Source organism: Canis aureus, chromosome 8 (genome assembly GCF_053574225.1).
Source record: "Canis aureus isolate CA01 chromosome 8, VMU_Caureus_v.1.0, whole genome shotgun sequence".
Lineage (NCBI taxonomy): Eukaryota > Metazoa > Chordata > Mammalia > Carnivora > Canidae > Canis > Canis aureus.
Window position 1 is genome coordinate 17,523,387 of NC_135618.1, and position 13,551 is coordinate 17,536,937.

Here is a 13,551-nt window from a genome sequence, read left to right on the forward strand (position 1 = left end):
CTACCATGTGGCCATATACTACCCTGGCTTGTCACTAATCCATGTGAGAGCATGTTTCATATATGTCTGTCATCAGCTCTCTCTTCTGAGTCACAACTGCTCAGGGCTTCCGTGAATCACAGAGCAATGGGGAAAAGGCACATACTAGAGGAAACAGCCTGTCTTCAGCCCTCTCTAGATCAAAATCTAGCATTCACTGTAATAAGATGTGCTGAATTTCCATTTGTTCACCTTTCAATCATGTTATCTAAATGGGCTAAATCTCCCCTAAAGTACACAAAATGGCTTCTCAGTATCCAGTCTGTTCCTCTCATTTTGTGGCCTAGGGGAATAATAACCATAGAGATTCAACAATTTGCCCAGAGTTAAAAGCCCAATTAATGTCATAGGTGAATTCAAACTCAAGCCTCTCCTCTCAGGCTAGTAGTCTTCCACTCACACATGGATGTTCCAGTCACTCCAAAGCAAACTGGGCTCTCAGAGTGAAAATTAGCTCAGGAAGCTACTCCAGAGAAGAAGGATAAAAGACAATGAGTACTTGTGCAATTTCAAAAGAAGAGCATCCCATTGTTTCCTTGGAAAGAGACAAACGCATATCCAAGGATAGTGGAAGAGAATAATCGAGGTCAGTAGTAGAACAATACTAAAGTGAAGTCAGCAAACATTCATTACATTTCCACTAGGTGCCCAAACACCTTTTATGTGCAAGGTGCTGGGATCAGACCAATCTGTTGGGGAAGATAGGCACCAAAAAGTCACAGGAGTGATGGCTGTTTTGAAAGGTCAAGTGCAGGATCCAGTGGGAATAGAGAGTCCATGGATGGCAGTAAGAGGGGCCGTTCAGAAGAGGGGACTTTAAGCCAAAGGATGAGTAGGATATATCCAGGAGCAGGTGAAGTAGAACAGTGAGCCAAACAAATGGAAGAGCACATACAAAGGTCTGGCAGTGAAGAAAGTGATATTGTTGGGGTCTGAAAGCTGAGCCCTGTGGTTGGAGCATAGAGGGAAAGAGAGGGCGGAACAATCGTCCTCAGAGGCAAGTCAGGACCAGAGTATGAAGAGCTCCAGAAGCCAAGTCCAAGAATTTGGTCTTTATCCTGAGGACAATAAGAAGGGTTTTAGGCAGGGAGATGCAGAATCATCTCTGTGTTTTTAAAAGATCATTCTAACAGCGGCATCAAGAGATTAGAAGGGACTAAAGCTGAAGGTAGTGAAAAACCTCTTAGAAGGTGCTTGCACAGGTCTGATTAAACCACAGCGGTGGCTTAGATGTGAGTGCTGGCAGGGAAGAAGGGGCGGGGACTCAGGATTTGCTTCCATTGTTCCCTGAACCACACAAAACAGGAAAAGCAAAATCAAACCTAAGGTCTATACATGAGAGAGGTATCTGAGAATTAGGATAGAAAAGAATCCACATTGTCTCCTGTTGGCTAGGAAAGGACTAGAGAAATGAGTATACAGAAGAAAAATAAAATTAGGTGTAGTAATTCTGATTCACAGACACTATTTCCTGGCCAGATGCTGCTGTAGAAATTTCAGAAACACCCGCTAAAATCATAAATGAAAATCACATATTTGTAACATTTAATGAGAATACAGGCTGAATTTACAGCCGCTGAATGTGCAATATGGATGAAGATGTTGATTTACCCATGGAAGATGGAAATATATATGATAGAGGAAAACAATACCCAGAAATGTGATAAACATTTGCATGAAAATGAGTCACTGGAAAAACCCAAAACTTCTTCAATACTTTATGCACCAAATTATCTTCAGAGCAGTCAAAAAGAAATAATAATAAATAATAATAGTGCATTTTCCTGCCATTATTTTTTTTTAAAACTTCTGTTGACTTCGGTGGAAGTCCTGCATCTAGATGTGGTCCAGGAAATTTATAGTCTGTAACTCAGACCAAAGACCTTGAGCATCAAGAAAATCTCTTACCCTTATTTATATACACTGTTCTTTATCACAAAGGAAGAGCTGGTACCCATTCCAAGTAACCAATCATTATGCAAGGAATATTCTGACTCACCCAGCATCCTTAATCAGTAAATGCTGTGCCAATGGAAAGAGAGTAAGAAGAAGTCACAGCATCCATTAATAAAAAATGACTGGGGCTTTCTATCAACAGAAGCATCATTAGGAAATGTATGGTAGGAAAATAGTAGGCTGTAGATTTGTGGTGGCAGGGATGGCAATGGAATACTAACATTTACACCCTCTTAACCACTTGGTTTTAAAAGGATGCCAGATTTCAGGTACCTACACATGTGTTTAATACAGTATACTGCATTTTCAGCTTCTTGCTGAACTCTTGTCTATAGTTTCAAAAGATGGGACTGCTTATCTGACCCTATGGCCCTCCCTCCAGCCTCCAAACACAAATATTTCCCTTTTTTCCCAGTTTTATTGAGATATAATGGACACCTAACATTGTATTTTAAGGTGTACAACTTGATGATTTGCTATATGTAATTATTACAAGATCATTACCACCATAACTTTAGCCTAAAAATATGGAATGCTTCATGAATTTGTTTTCACAGGGGCTGATCTCCTCTGTACCATTCCAATGTTTTAGTATACGTGCTGTCAGGGTGAGCACCAAAGATATTTCTAACAGGTAGCTGTCATTTCCTGAGCATATCTTCCATGATATGGAACTGATGAATTCTCAGCAAAAGATAAATCAGTTATGAAGGGGAAGGACCTCAGATTAATCCAATACTTTCTTGAACAGTCCCCTCTCTTTGCTGTGCTTCTACTCCCAACCATGAACCCTAGAGTAAATAAAGGAAGTATTATTCACATTTCCAGTAAACTGTGCAATCTCCATCTCAACTGAGGATGTTTTTTGTCACATAGTAGACCTGTAATTCCAAAGTAACTGTATTGCATTTTGAAAGAGAACACAGCAGTCGTGTTCCATTAACAGAAAGCCTTCTCAAGCGTGTCTCCTGGTAGGTTAAAGGGATCTGAGTCATTCGCTGAGGGCGAAGGGAGAAAATTAAGTTCATGTAAGAAACACCTACAAATCTTAATAGGGGGATGAGCTAAAACTACAAAAGTCCTCACTACTGTACAATATTTCAAGTATCACTAATGCATGTCACCAGTGGATTAACTAATAGTATTCTGATTTAATGGCATTTCTGCCCTATCATTAACCCAAGCATGGTCCATAAAGTTATTCAAATATCAATAAATGAGCTTACTACAGTTTATGTGATTTCCAGTTCTATCAGTTCCATAAGAATAACAGCATCAAATTCCCCATCCAGGGTCAGTCGTATGGATCTGAAGGCTAGGGATTGGATAATACCAGTAGTGACTCAAAATGAGACACAATTCCCATTGTGTCAGGATTCCATGACTTCTTCCATGATTTGTTTTCAAAAGATCATGGTTCTGATCCCAATTCTGCAGGGTAGTTTCTGATGATACTCCACTATGAATCCTATATTCTACCCTCAGGCGGACTCTGGATAGATGATGTTTCAAACCACTACTCAGTCTGTACTGAAAATTACACTGGTTTTGATAAGAAGTAGTTGGAATATACCACCCCCCGTCCACCTTCCCCCCACCCAAATCCTATTTAATCCAATCTTCTATTGGAAGTTAAGGATTTATGTCACTATTATAGAAAAACTCATTTTGCTTATAGTACCAACATGGCCAAATAAATGACTTCAAGATGCTAGAAGAAAGTATTTGGCCAAGATAAATAGGTGTTCAAACAAGCCTCCCCAGCTTACTCATTTTGCTATATGGAAAATGAACTAACTGAGTTTAATGTACAGCAAATGAGATTTGGAAGCACGTTCTAATTCACTTCGTTCTGTACCAGAAATGAGCAGTTTTTGATTTCCCTGCTTCTACCTTTAACCCCTACAGTGTACTTTCAACAAAATGGCCAAAGCAATCCTTTCAAAATATACATCAGATCATGTCTCTCTTCTAAATTCTTCCCTTTCTCCCATTCTATGAAGGGTGCAAGCCAGAGCCTCGGCAGTGGTGTGCACGCCCTATACAATCTGGTCTCTCTGGCCAATTTCTTACCCTCCTCCTTGCTAACTTTACTCCAGTTCCACTGGACACACTGTTCCTCAAACATGTCCAACATATTCACACCTCAGAACCTTTGCGCTATCTGTCCCCTCTAATCAGAACATTCTTCTCTTCAATAGCCATATGATTCATTACCTCATCTCTTTCAAATCTTTGCTCAACAGCCACCATCTTGACAGGCAACTCCGTCCTGCCTATTTAAAATTATCTCATACCCTCTCCCCATACTCCCAATTACTCCTTATCCTATTCTATTTTTCCTTCTAACATTCTGTATAGCATAGATATTTATTATGTTTATTGTCTCTCTTCCCCTCTAGGATTTAAAATTGTCTCTTCCCCCCTTGTGGATTTAAAATTCCACAAGGACAGAAATTTTAGTACATTTTGTTACTACTGCACACACAGAACTTGAAACAATATATAGACCATAGTAGGTGTTTAATATTAGTCAAATAAAAAAATTCCAAAGTTACTGAACATGGCACAGACCTAACACAGTCAAAATTTGTATAAGTTTTACTTAAACCCATTATTTAAATTCTAGAAGCCACAGTTTTTCTCATCTATAAAATGGAACAATTATACTATCTAACACAGGGTTGTTATAAAGATTAAAGGACAAAATAAATGGAACATATGTAAGAAAATGCCTTACAAGTTGATTATTTGACTAGATTAAGAATAATAAAAGAATAATAAAAACAATACCTAACATCTGTACAGACTTTCATACTTTATGAAGGACAGAACTATTTTCATTAGATTCTCTTAGGGTCCTCCAGATTCAGTCCAGGAAAATATTAATAACTGGATCCTCAGTGTCTCTGCCTTGGCAATATTATGGTTGTAGCCAACCACAGAGCTATGAAAGATAGAGGCAGGATTCAAACTGAAGTCCTGTGCTCTCTTCCCAATATCAGAGAAAGGAAGTAACACTGCCAGGTCAAAACTTCAACAGAATGAAAAGTCTCCGAAGTGATGTTTGTTGCTTATATGTTCTCTACTGAGTCTGGGTGTCTGCATAAAATGTAGCTTAGAGGAGGCAGTAGTTACCAGCATCCAATACACCTTGCAAACTCTAAGAAGTTGAGACCCAACCACTGGACAACATCTATTCACTGTTGATCATGGATTCAGTCACATAAGTGCAATCTAGAATATTTTTATTTTCGAAGTATCTCCCAACATAGATTAGTTTATTTTTGTTTGTTTTGTTTTGATGTTTGGACTTTGGCTTTCTTTTATGGGGGGGGAGATCCTCAACTCCTGGTTCAGTATTGTTTATATGGTTAGTGTTTAGCAAATTCTTAATGAATAATTGAATGAGTTGAAAACAAATGGGTGTATATACTGGTGCTGCTTACATCATCTTCCAAGATAGCATTTTCTTCCCTCACTTCTACTAAAATAACTAGAGTACAAGTAGATGTCCACAGCATCATGCCCTGCTCCATCCTCCACAATTGTATTAATTAGGAAACTAGTCCCCCAGAATGTTGTACACAAAAGAATATGCCTTTAGGAAATGTTGAGTTAAACAAATTCAAACAGGCTTTTTCACTAACGGGCTTCTCAGAGTCTTTACTACAACTAACGCACATTGTAAATCCTCAAAATTTAGATAATGTTGGGGTGCCTGGGTGGTTCAGTCAGTTGAGCATCCAACTCTTGGTTTCCACTCAGGTCACAATCTCAAGGTCCTGGGGTCAAGTTGGCTTGTCCTGCTTTCTCCCCCTCTTCCTTCCCTCGGCCCCTCCCCATGAGCTCTTGAAAGCTCTCTAATAAGTAAAATCTAAAATATACATATTTTAAAAATACAGCATCTACAGCATTTTGCAAATTTATTTGATCATGCAACCCACCAGAAACAAAGCTCTTTGCATGGAGTTTCTCTCAAGTTAAGCTTTCCACAGAATATATGTATCTATAAGAAACAGAGTCTTCAGAAGCAGAATCTATTAAAAATTCAAATGGAACATGAGGTATATGAAGAGGTCAAAGAAAGTACATATTTTGCAAAGTTAGATCCCCTAAAGGGTAATTTTATTTAGACTTACTATTTACTTTCTATTACACCTAACACTAGGTTTGTATAAGTTTACAAATCCTGAACCACCTTTATTTCAGACGATATGCTATGTTTATTTCACTTTTTTTAAAAGAAGGCACTGGTTTTGGGGCCTTACATAATCTCAGGACTTTAAGTAGAAGGCCAAAGCTCCTCATAGTCAAAGTAGTTAGATTGATGATTAGAAGAGAAACAAAGGATATTCCTGTCCTACTGGTCTTAGCACAGGTCTATTGGCCCATGTGAATAAAATTTCTATCAAAAGCCAAATGTTATCCAAATACCCTTACCAGTTAATAGTATCTTACTTAATTTACCAGATAAGATTAAATAAACCTAACAAGGTACTGAGGGCATGGGCCACAGAAGTTATACACGTAGGTGAGGACAAGAGGATGGTTGAATGTTGAGGTATGTCTCTGGAGAGGATAGCTGTAACTGGGCTTCTTGAAGGAGGTGAGGGGAAAATCTCATCAGACAGAAGGATCCAACAAAATGGGAATGAACTACAAATTCCACTTGGTCCATTTTATACTTTAGTCTCATGGTGGCCATAATAACAGATCTTAAGTATTAGAGTTTTGATGGAAAATCAGGAGACCTATGCCTGGCTGTGTAGGTAATGCTGGCTAAAGGTATAAAGATACATAGGAAACGAAATGATGTCCAGAAAGGACACTGACCTTAGCAAATATGAAAAGTTACTAGTAGTATGGGGTTCCCAAAGGCTGCCTGCCATAGGCATTCAAAATCAAAATGAAACAAAACAGCCTATCCCATTCCGCCCCTCTCCTTTCTCTACTTCAGCTCAGCCTCCATTCTTAGCCTTTGTCCCTGAATGAAGAGGGGATAGAAACCAGCCTGACTGTCTCCACTGCTATGACAGATTTTCATACAGATATTAACACATGCTGTCTTTGTCACCATTGTACCAGGCCTTATTTTATTTTTTCAAGCTATAGAAATATAGACTATCTGAATAGTATACAAAACCCCTCCAAACATAGGAGGCTTATTAATTGTTAATGAAATTACTTGACCTTGAGAGTTAGTCTGTTTATGGAGAGACTTCCCTAAACTTCGAATCTGCAATTGCACACCCGAGTCTAGTTCCTTTTGTTCTGCATGTTCCCATTATGCTCCTTCATCCAGGCTTTTACAAATGTCCTGTGGAGGCCTTCTCTTCAGGAGATCCCTGTTAAGCATGGCTTCCTGAGGCAAAGGCATTCTCTTCGGGAACCTCATTTTGGAAGATTTCAATGGGAGGTTTTAAAAGGAATTAACCCTGAACAAGACTCCACAGTGCTGAGGGAGGACACTGCTCCAGATGAGCAGAGCTCACACTGACCAACATGATGAGTCCTCATCCCACTGTCTTGCCCACCACTCCTAAAATCAGAGCTGCCGAAATCTGCTCTTCCTTTGTCTTCAGAAGATCTAGTTTCCCCTGGATCTTTTCCAGGATAAAACCCACTCATTTCCTTGACTTGCAATGTCCTCTTGAAAACTAAGTAATGAAAGCAGATGCTCTAACTCAGACACATATTTTCCCACTCAAACATTCATCACAGCTTCCCACCCAAAGCTGAAGAATTATCTGCTGGGAAATTCACAATCTCTACAGTTCAGAGAGAGGTTGGTCAGGCTGTTCTTATGGGTTCCATAACTATAACTTTCAATTAATCTAAAATGTTGTTTGATAAAGCCTTGTGTACTCTCTGTTTTGACGCCTATAGGATATCCACAGAAAAACAGATAGGCTTTTCTTTCTGAGTGCCCTGTATGCTCTCCCGTATTCATGCTACTTAAAAACAGCAAGAACAAAGATATTCCTTTTCTTGGAAGAAAAACCTGCTACTTGGAGATTACTTTCCTCGGCCAGTCACAAATGAATTAATACACTTTCAACTGAACCCCTGAATGACACCTATAAAGACAAAATCTGAAAAAAAAAAAAAAATTACCCTGCATATTCCTGATCTTTCTTCCTCCTCCAGGAAGTAGGGGAGGAAGGAGATAATTGGCAGGTCATTTCTACTTGTTTCCATAAACCAACAGGTCCTATATCTTGAATGTGACTTTATTTATAACTGTATTATCTGCTACAGACCAAAATTTTCAATGTTAAATAATCTAGAAAGCAGGCTGTTATACTAACCTTGTGTTTTATTGAATGGCTGAGTCCAAAAAATAAATAAATAAAATTAATTAATTAAAAAGACTCACATCCAGTATTTCATGTGACTGCTGTTTATCCTCCATGGCATGCACAAACTTTTTTTTTTTTTTTTTTTAGAAATTGCGGGAAGTGTCAAGACCCTTACTTGTTACAATTTAATTTTCTGCTGCTAAGGCAATTACAGTTCAATGAATGATGATTCAAACACATCGAAGTTTTCATTACTCTTTGCTTAATTTGTCAGTTAATGCCTTTGAGTTCTATGGTTTCCCCGGCAGTCTTAACTTGCCATTAAAAACCTGTCAAGGAAACAACCTTCTGATTCCAGCGGGTTTAAAGAGTATATATCCTTTCATTGTTAAGAAAGTTAGAATTTGCTCCATAACCAAAATATTCATACTCTAGGAACCCATGGTTAGGAAAGGTTGCAATAATTCTGGATTAGTGTTTTTCTAATACAACAGCACTGCAATAAATACCAGAAATAAGAGTTCATGCTTAAGATACTATATATCATAAAAATGTTACTTTCTATCAATGTTTCTTAGTGGTTTATGGTTACCTGATAAATGTTGGACTTTTACATTCCTCTCCATGTCCCAAGCATCTATTACATTTACACATTTTATACTTCTCTAATATTTTTGCAATACATTTTCCTGAATCGGCTGATGACATTTAATAGAATGTTTAAGACACAATATAAAACCTTAAATGCGTTTGCTTATTCTGGGGGAAAAATGTGCACATAGATTGGATTTCAAATTAAAACCTACGATGGTGTACCCAACATTTCTGCTTCTGCTGTACATATTAAAATATAACCAAATGCTTCTTATGCAATACTGCAGTATCAGTACAAATAACAAGCTCTCATACTTACAAGCAAGCTAGATGATTAAGGAGCTATTAATGAAGGGAAACAAAACCACAGCACTGGGATGTAATAGTCCATGAAATTCTTATTGGTAGAAAGAAAATCTGCAATAAATAAATATTAACCTAAATGCTATAGAAAACATAAAGCAAAAAGAAACAAATGTATTCTTTAAACTAAAATATAGGTTAAAAATTGCTGACAATGTAAGGAAACTCTATTTGCATACTACAGGGCTCCATCTGCTGTGGAAAATATAAGCTGCAAGAATGATTTAATATTTAATAGAAGTAGTAGCCACTGTTAATTATAATTTGCACATTTACAAATCAGCACTGATAGCAATACAAATTATGAAATATAAGGGTGTTCTGCTGGATACTAGGGAAAATAAGATGACAGACAAAGTTAATGGAGTATCCCTAACCACAGCTCTGTCAGAACACATCAGAGAACTAATCCAGTTACAAAAAGCCTGCAATGGAAAATCTATTTAAAATATTAAAATGCTGTTTGGTAAAAGCTTTTTCATAGTGCATTTTACTTAAACAGTTGCTTATTGCTCATGGGTCATTAGCTGTACACCCAGATGCATTCTGCAAACTACCATTTAAAAGAATAGTAGAAATTAAATAAGAAATATATTTCTGCAGCATTTTTTCTTGATATATAGAAAGAATTTACTGAATATCTAGTCCAGAGATGGAAAAAATAGTGTGTGGCCACAACGTAAGTGGAAAGCTGTAGAATTAAGCACTACATTTTGCCTACACTGAGCTATAAAATTCAACACAACTTTTCCCTCTAGACCTGATCTTATTCCCATTTATACTTAGATGCTAATAGTGATGATACAAATCGACTCTTATTTAGTAAGAAGACAGAAATTACCATTGATTTTTTCATTAATCTTCTATTTCACCTCATTTCTCTCATCATCATATAATATGGATTAGTGGTGGAAGCATTTTATACACAATGTTTTAATAGTAACTTTTGTTCTCTAAATCATGAATACTGCTAATTTTAACCTCTAGAATCCCTAATTTATACAATTGATCCTTTATCCAAACTCTGTCAATGTACTATGATTAGGAAATCCTTGCTCCATGACCATTATTTTTAATGTATGCTAAAGATGTTTCTGCATCTTGAAAAAAGAAATGTGGAACAAAGGCTATACTGGGTATAGGGTTTTAAATACATGAGCCTAAGCAAGCCAGACTGTTATAGATCCCATACAGATGTCAAATTGAACACTGCCACAGTATATTAGGAAATGTTAACATATATTTAAGTGTCTACTTAAAGTGTATTATCAAGGAAGGGGCTGAGTGTAGGTAAAGGTCGAAAAACAGTCTGAGTCAAATACTTCTAGATGTTTTCCTGGACACCTTCTTTTTTAAAATTTAAATTTTCATCTTTCAGACAGTGTGTCTACCATGTCTTATTGTCTTACTTTTAACAACTTCATGCCTTTGTATTACCTGCCTGATCTCTGCATTATTTCTGGATTAAAGAATTGTTTTACTTCACTATTAATATGCTATTTCATCTGCCCTTGGATGTATTGGATGTATTTTTCTTTACCAAAGACTCTAGGATATGTATTCACAGCTACAACCCAGTAAAGGACCATGACATATGGACTTCATTAATTTGGGATCTCAAAGTTGCTACAACACTACTAAAAACACATTAAAAACATCTGCATACTACTAATAGAAACCTATCAGAAACCTGTCTGTCTTCATCCGATGGAACACATACGCACATACATGCATGCACATGCGCACGCACACACACAGACACACACACACACACAATAATTATTTCTCCTAAGAATTGACCCCATAACCTTACACTACCATTCAGGTCACAATTTCAAATATATACTAACCATTCATCCAGAGAAACCTGAGCTGAAATATTTCAGTGGTATCGACTTAGTCGTATCTAACAATACCCGTCAGGAGCAAGTACCAGATTTTTTTCTGGAAGAAAGCACCCTCATATTAGGCCCTCAAGATGTCCACAGAAGAAGTTCAACAAAATATGACTTCATAATAAAAAAAATTACCAGGCACACAAAGAAGTACTCCACTGTTTAGGAGAGTGAGCAGAAACAAACTGCAGGTTCAAACCCTAAGGCCTTTAGAGTTCTGAACATATTAGTTATAGAATGTAAAATAACTATGAATGTTTTAAAAAGAGAAAAAAATCAAGATATGTGAACAATGAACAAGACACTATCAAAAATGACCAGATATGAAAGCTAAATAAAATATTTTGAAATAATACACATACACACACATTGAACTTTAAAATTTTGTGGAAGGGAATTCTGATACTGGTAAACTAGATATTTCAGAACATTTCTCCTACTTAAAACAACTAGTAAATATGGGCATAATTATGTTTGAATTCATAGGAAATACAACAAGAAAGTGAAGAATCATGAAGTCAAAACCCAAAAGAAGATAAACGCACAGAGTAATCAATCTACATTTGAGTCTAGTTTCCTCTATGGCTGCCTGTATTTCCAGAACAAAGAGTTGACAGAGAAGCTGAGCAGGTATCTTAACAGTCACATGAGCCTAGATGGAAAGAAATCCAAGGCCAGAATCTGCGAAGTGGGGAGGGACTGGCAAATCTCCTGGGCTTGGGAATAGGGCTGAACAAAACATAAACTAGTCACAAATGATTGAAATCCCTATTTGAATTAAAGTAAATCTTGATGACAAATGCTCTTAGCCATCTGTCAGAAATAAACAAATTTTCTCTCTTGGAAAATAATATCACTCTAAGCCTCAAGTTATCTCTCTATTTTTTTATATGCAGAGATGATGATTTAACAATGAAAACAAAAAGTAGCAACTAAACATATAAGTAAGCAAGATGATGTAATCAAAACTTAAGAGAAATAATAGAACGTAGAAACAGATCCACAGAATCTGAATAATGGCATTATCATCTAGCAACCTAAAAATAACTATGCTCATTATCTTCATATAAATAAAAAATAAGAGCAACAATTTTAGCATGGAATGTAAACTATAACATTGGAAATTTCAGAAATGAAAAATATAATCATACTTAAGAATTTCATGGCTAGAATTAACTGAAGACTAGACAAAATCAGAGGGACTACTAGTGATTTAGCATACTCAAACATACCCAAGATATATTAGGAAACATATCACTATGTTAATAGAAATATCAATGTCAATAAACAAAAATACATTAATAGAAAATACTCAGGATACAGCACAGAGGGGAAAAAGTATAGGGTGAAAAACAGAAGAGTATAAGAATATGGTCAATGCAGTTAAAATGTTTAACCTTTATCTAATTAAAGCCCTAGAAGAGTTAACAGAGAGAAAGTTGAAATGTTATTTGAAGGTTACCTGAGTGGCTCAGTTTGTTAAGCATTTGTCTAAGGCTCATGTTATGATCTTAGGGTCCTGGGATGGAGGCTGACCACCAGCTCTCCGCTCAGCAGGGAGCCTACTTACTTCTCCCTTTGCCTGCCCCTTCCCCCAACTCATGCTTTCTCTCTCAAATAAATATTTTTAAAATGTTATTTAAGAAAATAACTGAGAATGTTCTAAAGCTGTTGACATAAAGCATATTTTCAAAAAGTACTACCAACTTCGAGATATTAAAAATATCATATCCAAGCATACCAAGGATCCTATAAGCAGCTAGAGAAAAACGATACCTTCAAATGGATTTCAGTGAGACCAACAGTTGACTTCCCTGCTCTGCCAACACACACATAAACTCAAAGCCAAAAGGCAATGGAAGGATTTTTCAAGACACTAAAATACCTGCCATAAAATTTTATACCCAATGGAAAGAATCCTCAAAAAAAAAAAAAAAAAAAAGAAATGAAAAGTAAAGGCATTTCAGAAACCAAAAAATTCAGGCCTGAACTAAATAAAATACAAAAAGGTATTATTAAGAAGAAAAAGAAGATTCCATAAGTCATTGAAAAAACATTTCTAAATGCCTAAATAAGTTGAGAAATATAGCAGGTTCATGGATAGAGTAGCATAGTTTAAATAGCAGTTTTCCTCAAAATTAATCTTGAGACAATAAAATTCCACTCAAAATCCAAAGGAAATATTTGAGATGTGCATTTGTATACATGCAAGGTGCTGAAAACAGCCAAGACATTCCCAGAAGGGGTGGTGGCAGGGTCAAGGTAAGTGTAATATTCCTATCAGAAATCAAGGCTAATAATCAAACTGTATTAATTAAGCCAATTACATATTTGGGCAAAAATATAAAAATTAATTTTAAAAATATAATCAAAGGCAGTATGCCCAGCAGTTCTGTAGATCC

The 13,551-nt window shown here is 36.6% G+C and overlaps 1 long non-coding RNA gene across 20 annotated transcripts in view; it reads right to left on the bottom strand.

The window, feature by feature from the left end:
- LOC144318398 (uncharacterized) overlaps positions 1–13,551 on the bottom strand; it is a 381,065-nt gene that overhangs the window by 214,972 nt on the left and 152,542 nt on the right. For 17 of the 20 annotated variants that reach the window (XR_013384287.1, XR_013384286.1, XR_013384280.1 and 14 more), the window contains one exon: positions 9,211–9,308. The exons of the other annotated variants lie outside the window; for them this stretch is intronic. This is a non-coding gene — a long non-coding RNA (uncharacterized LOC144318398). The remainder of the gene's footprint in view (positions 1–9,210; positions 9,309–13,551) is intronic. 20 annotated transcript variants of the gene reach the window in all.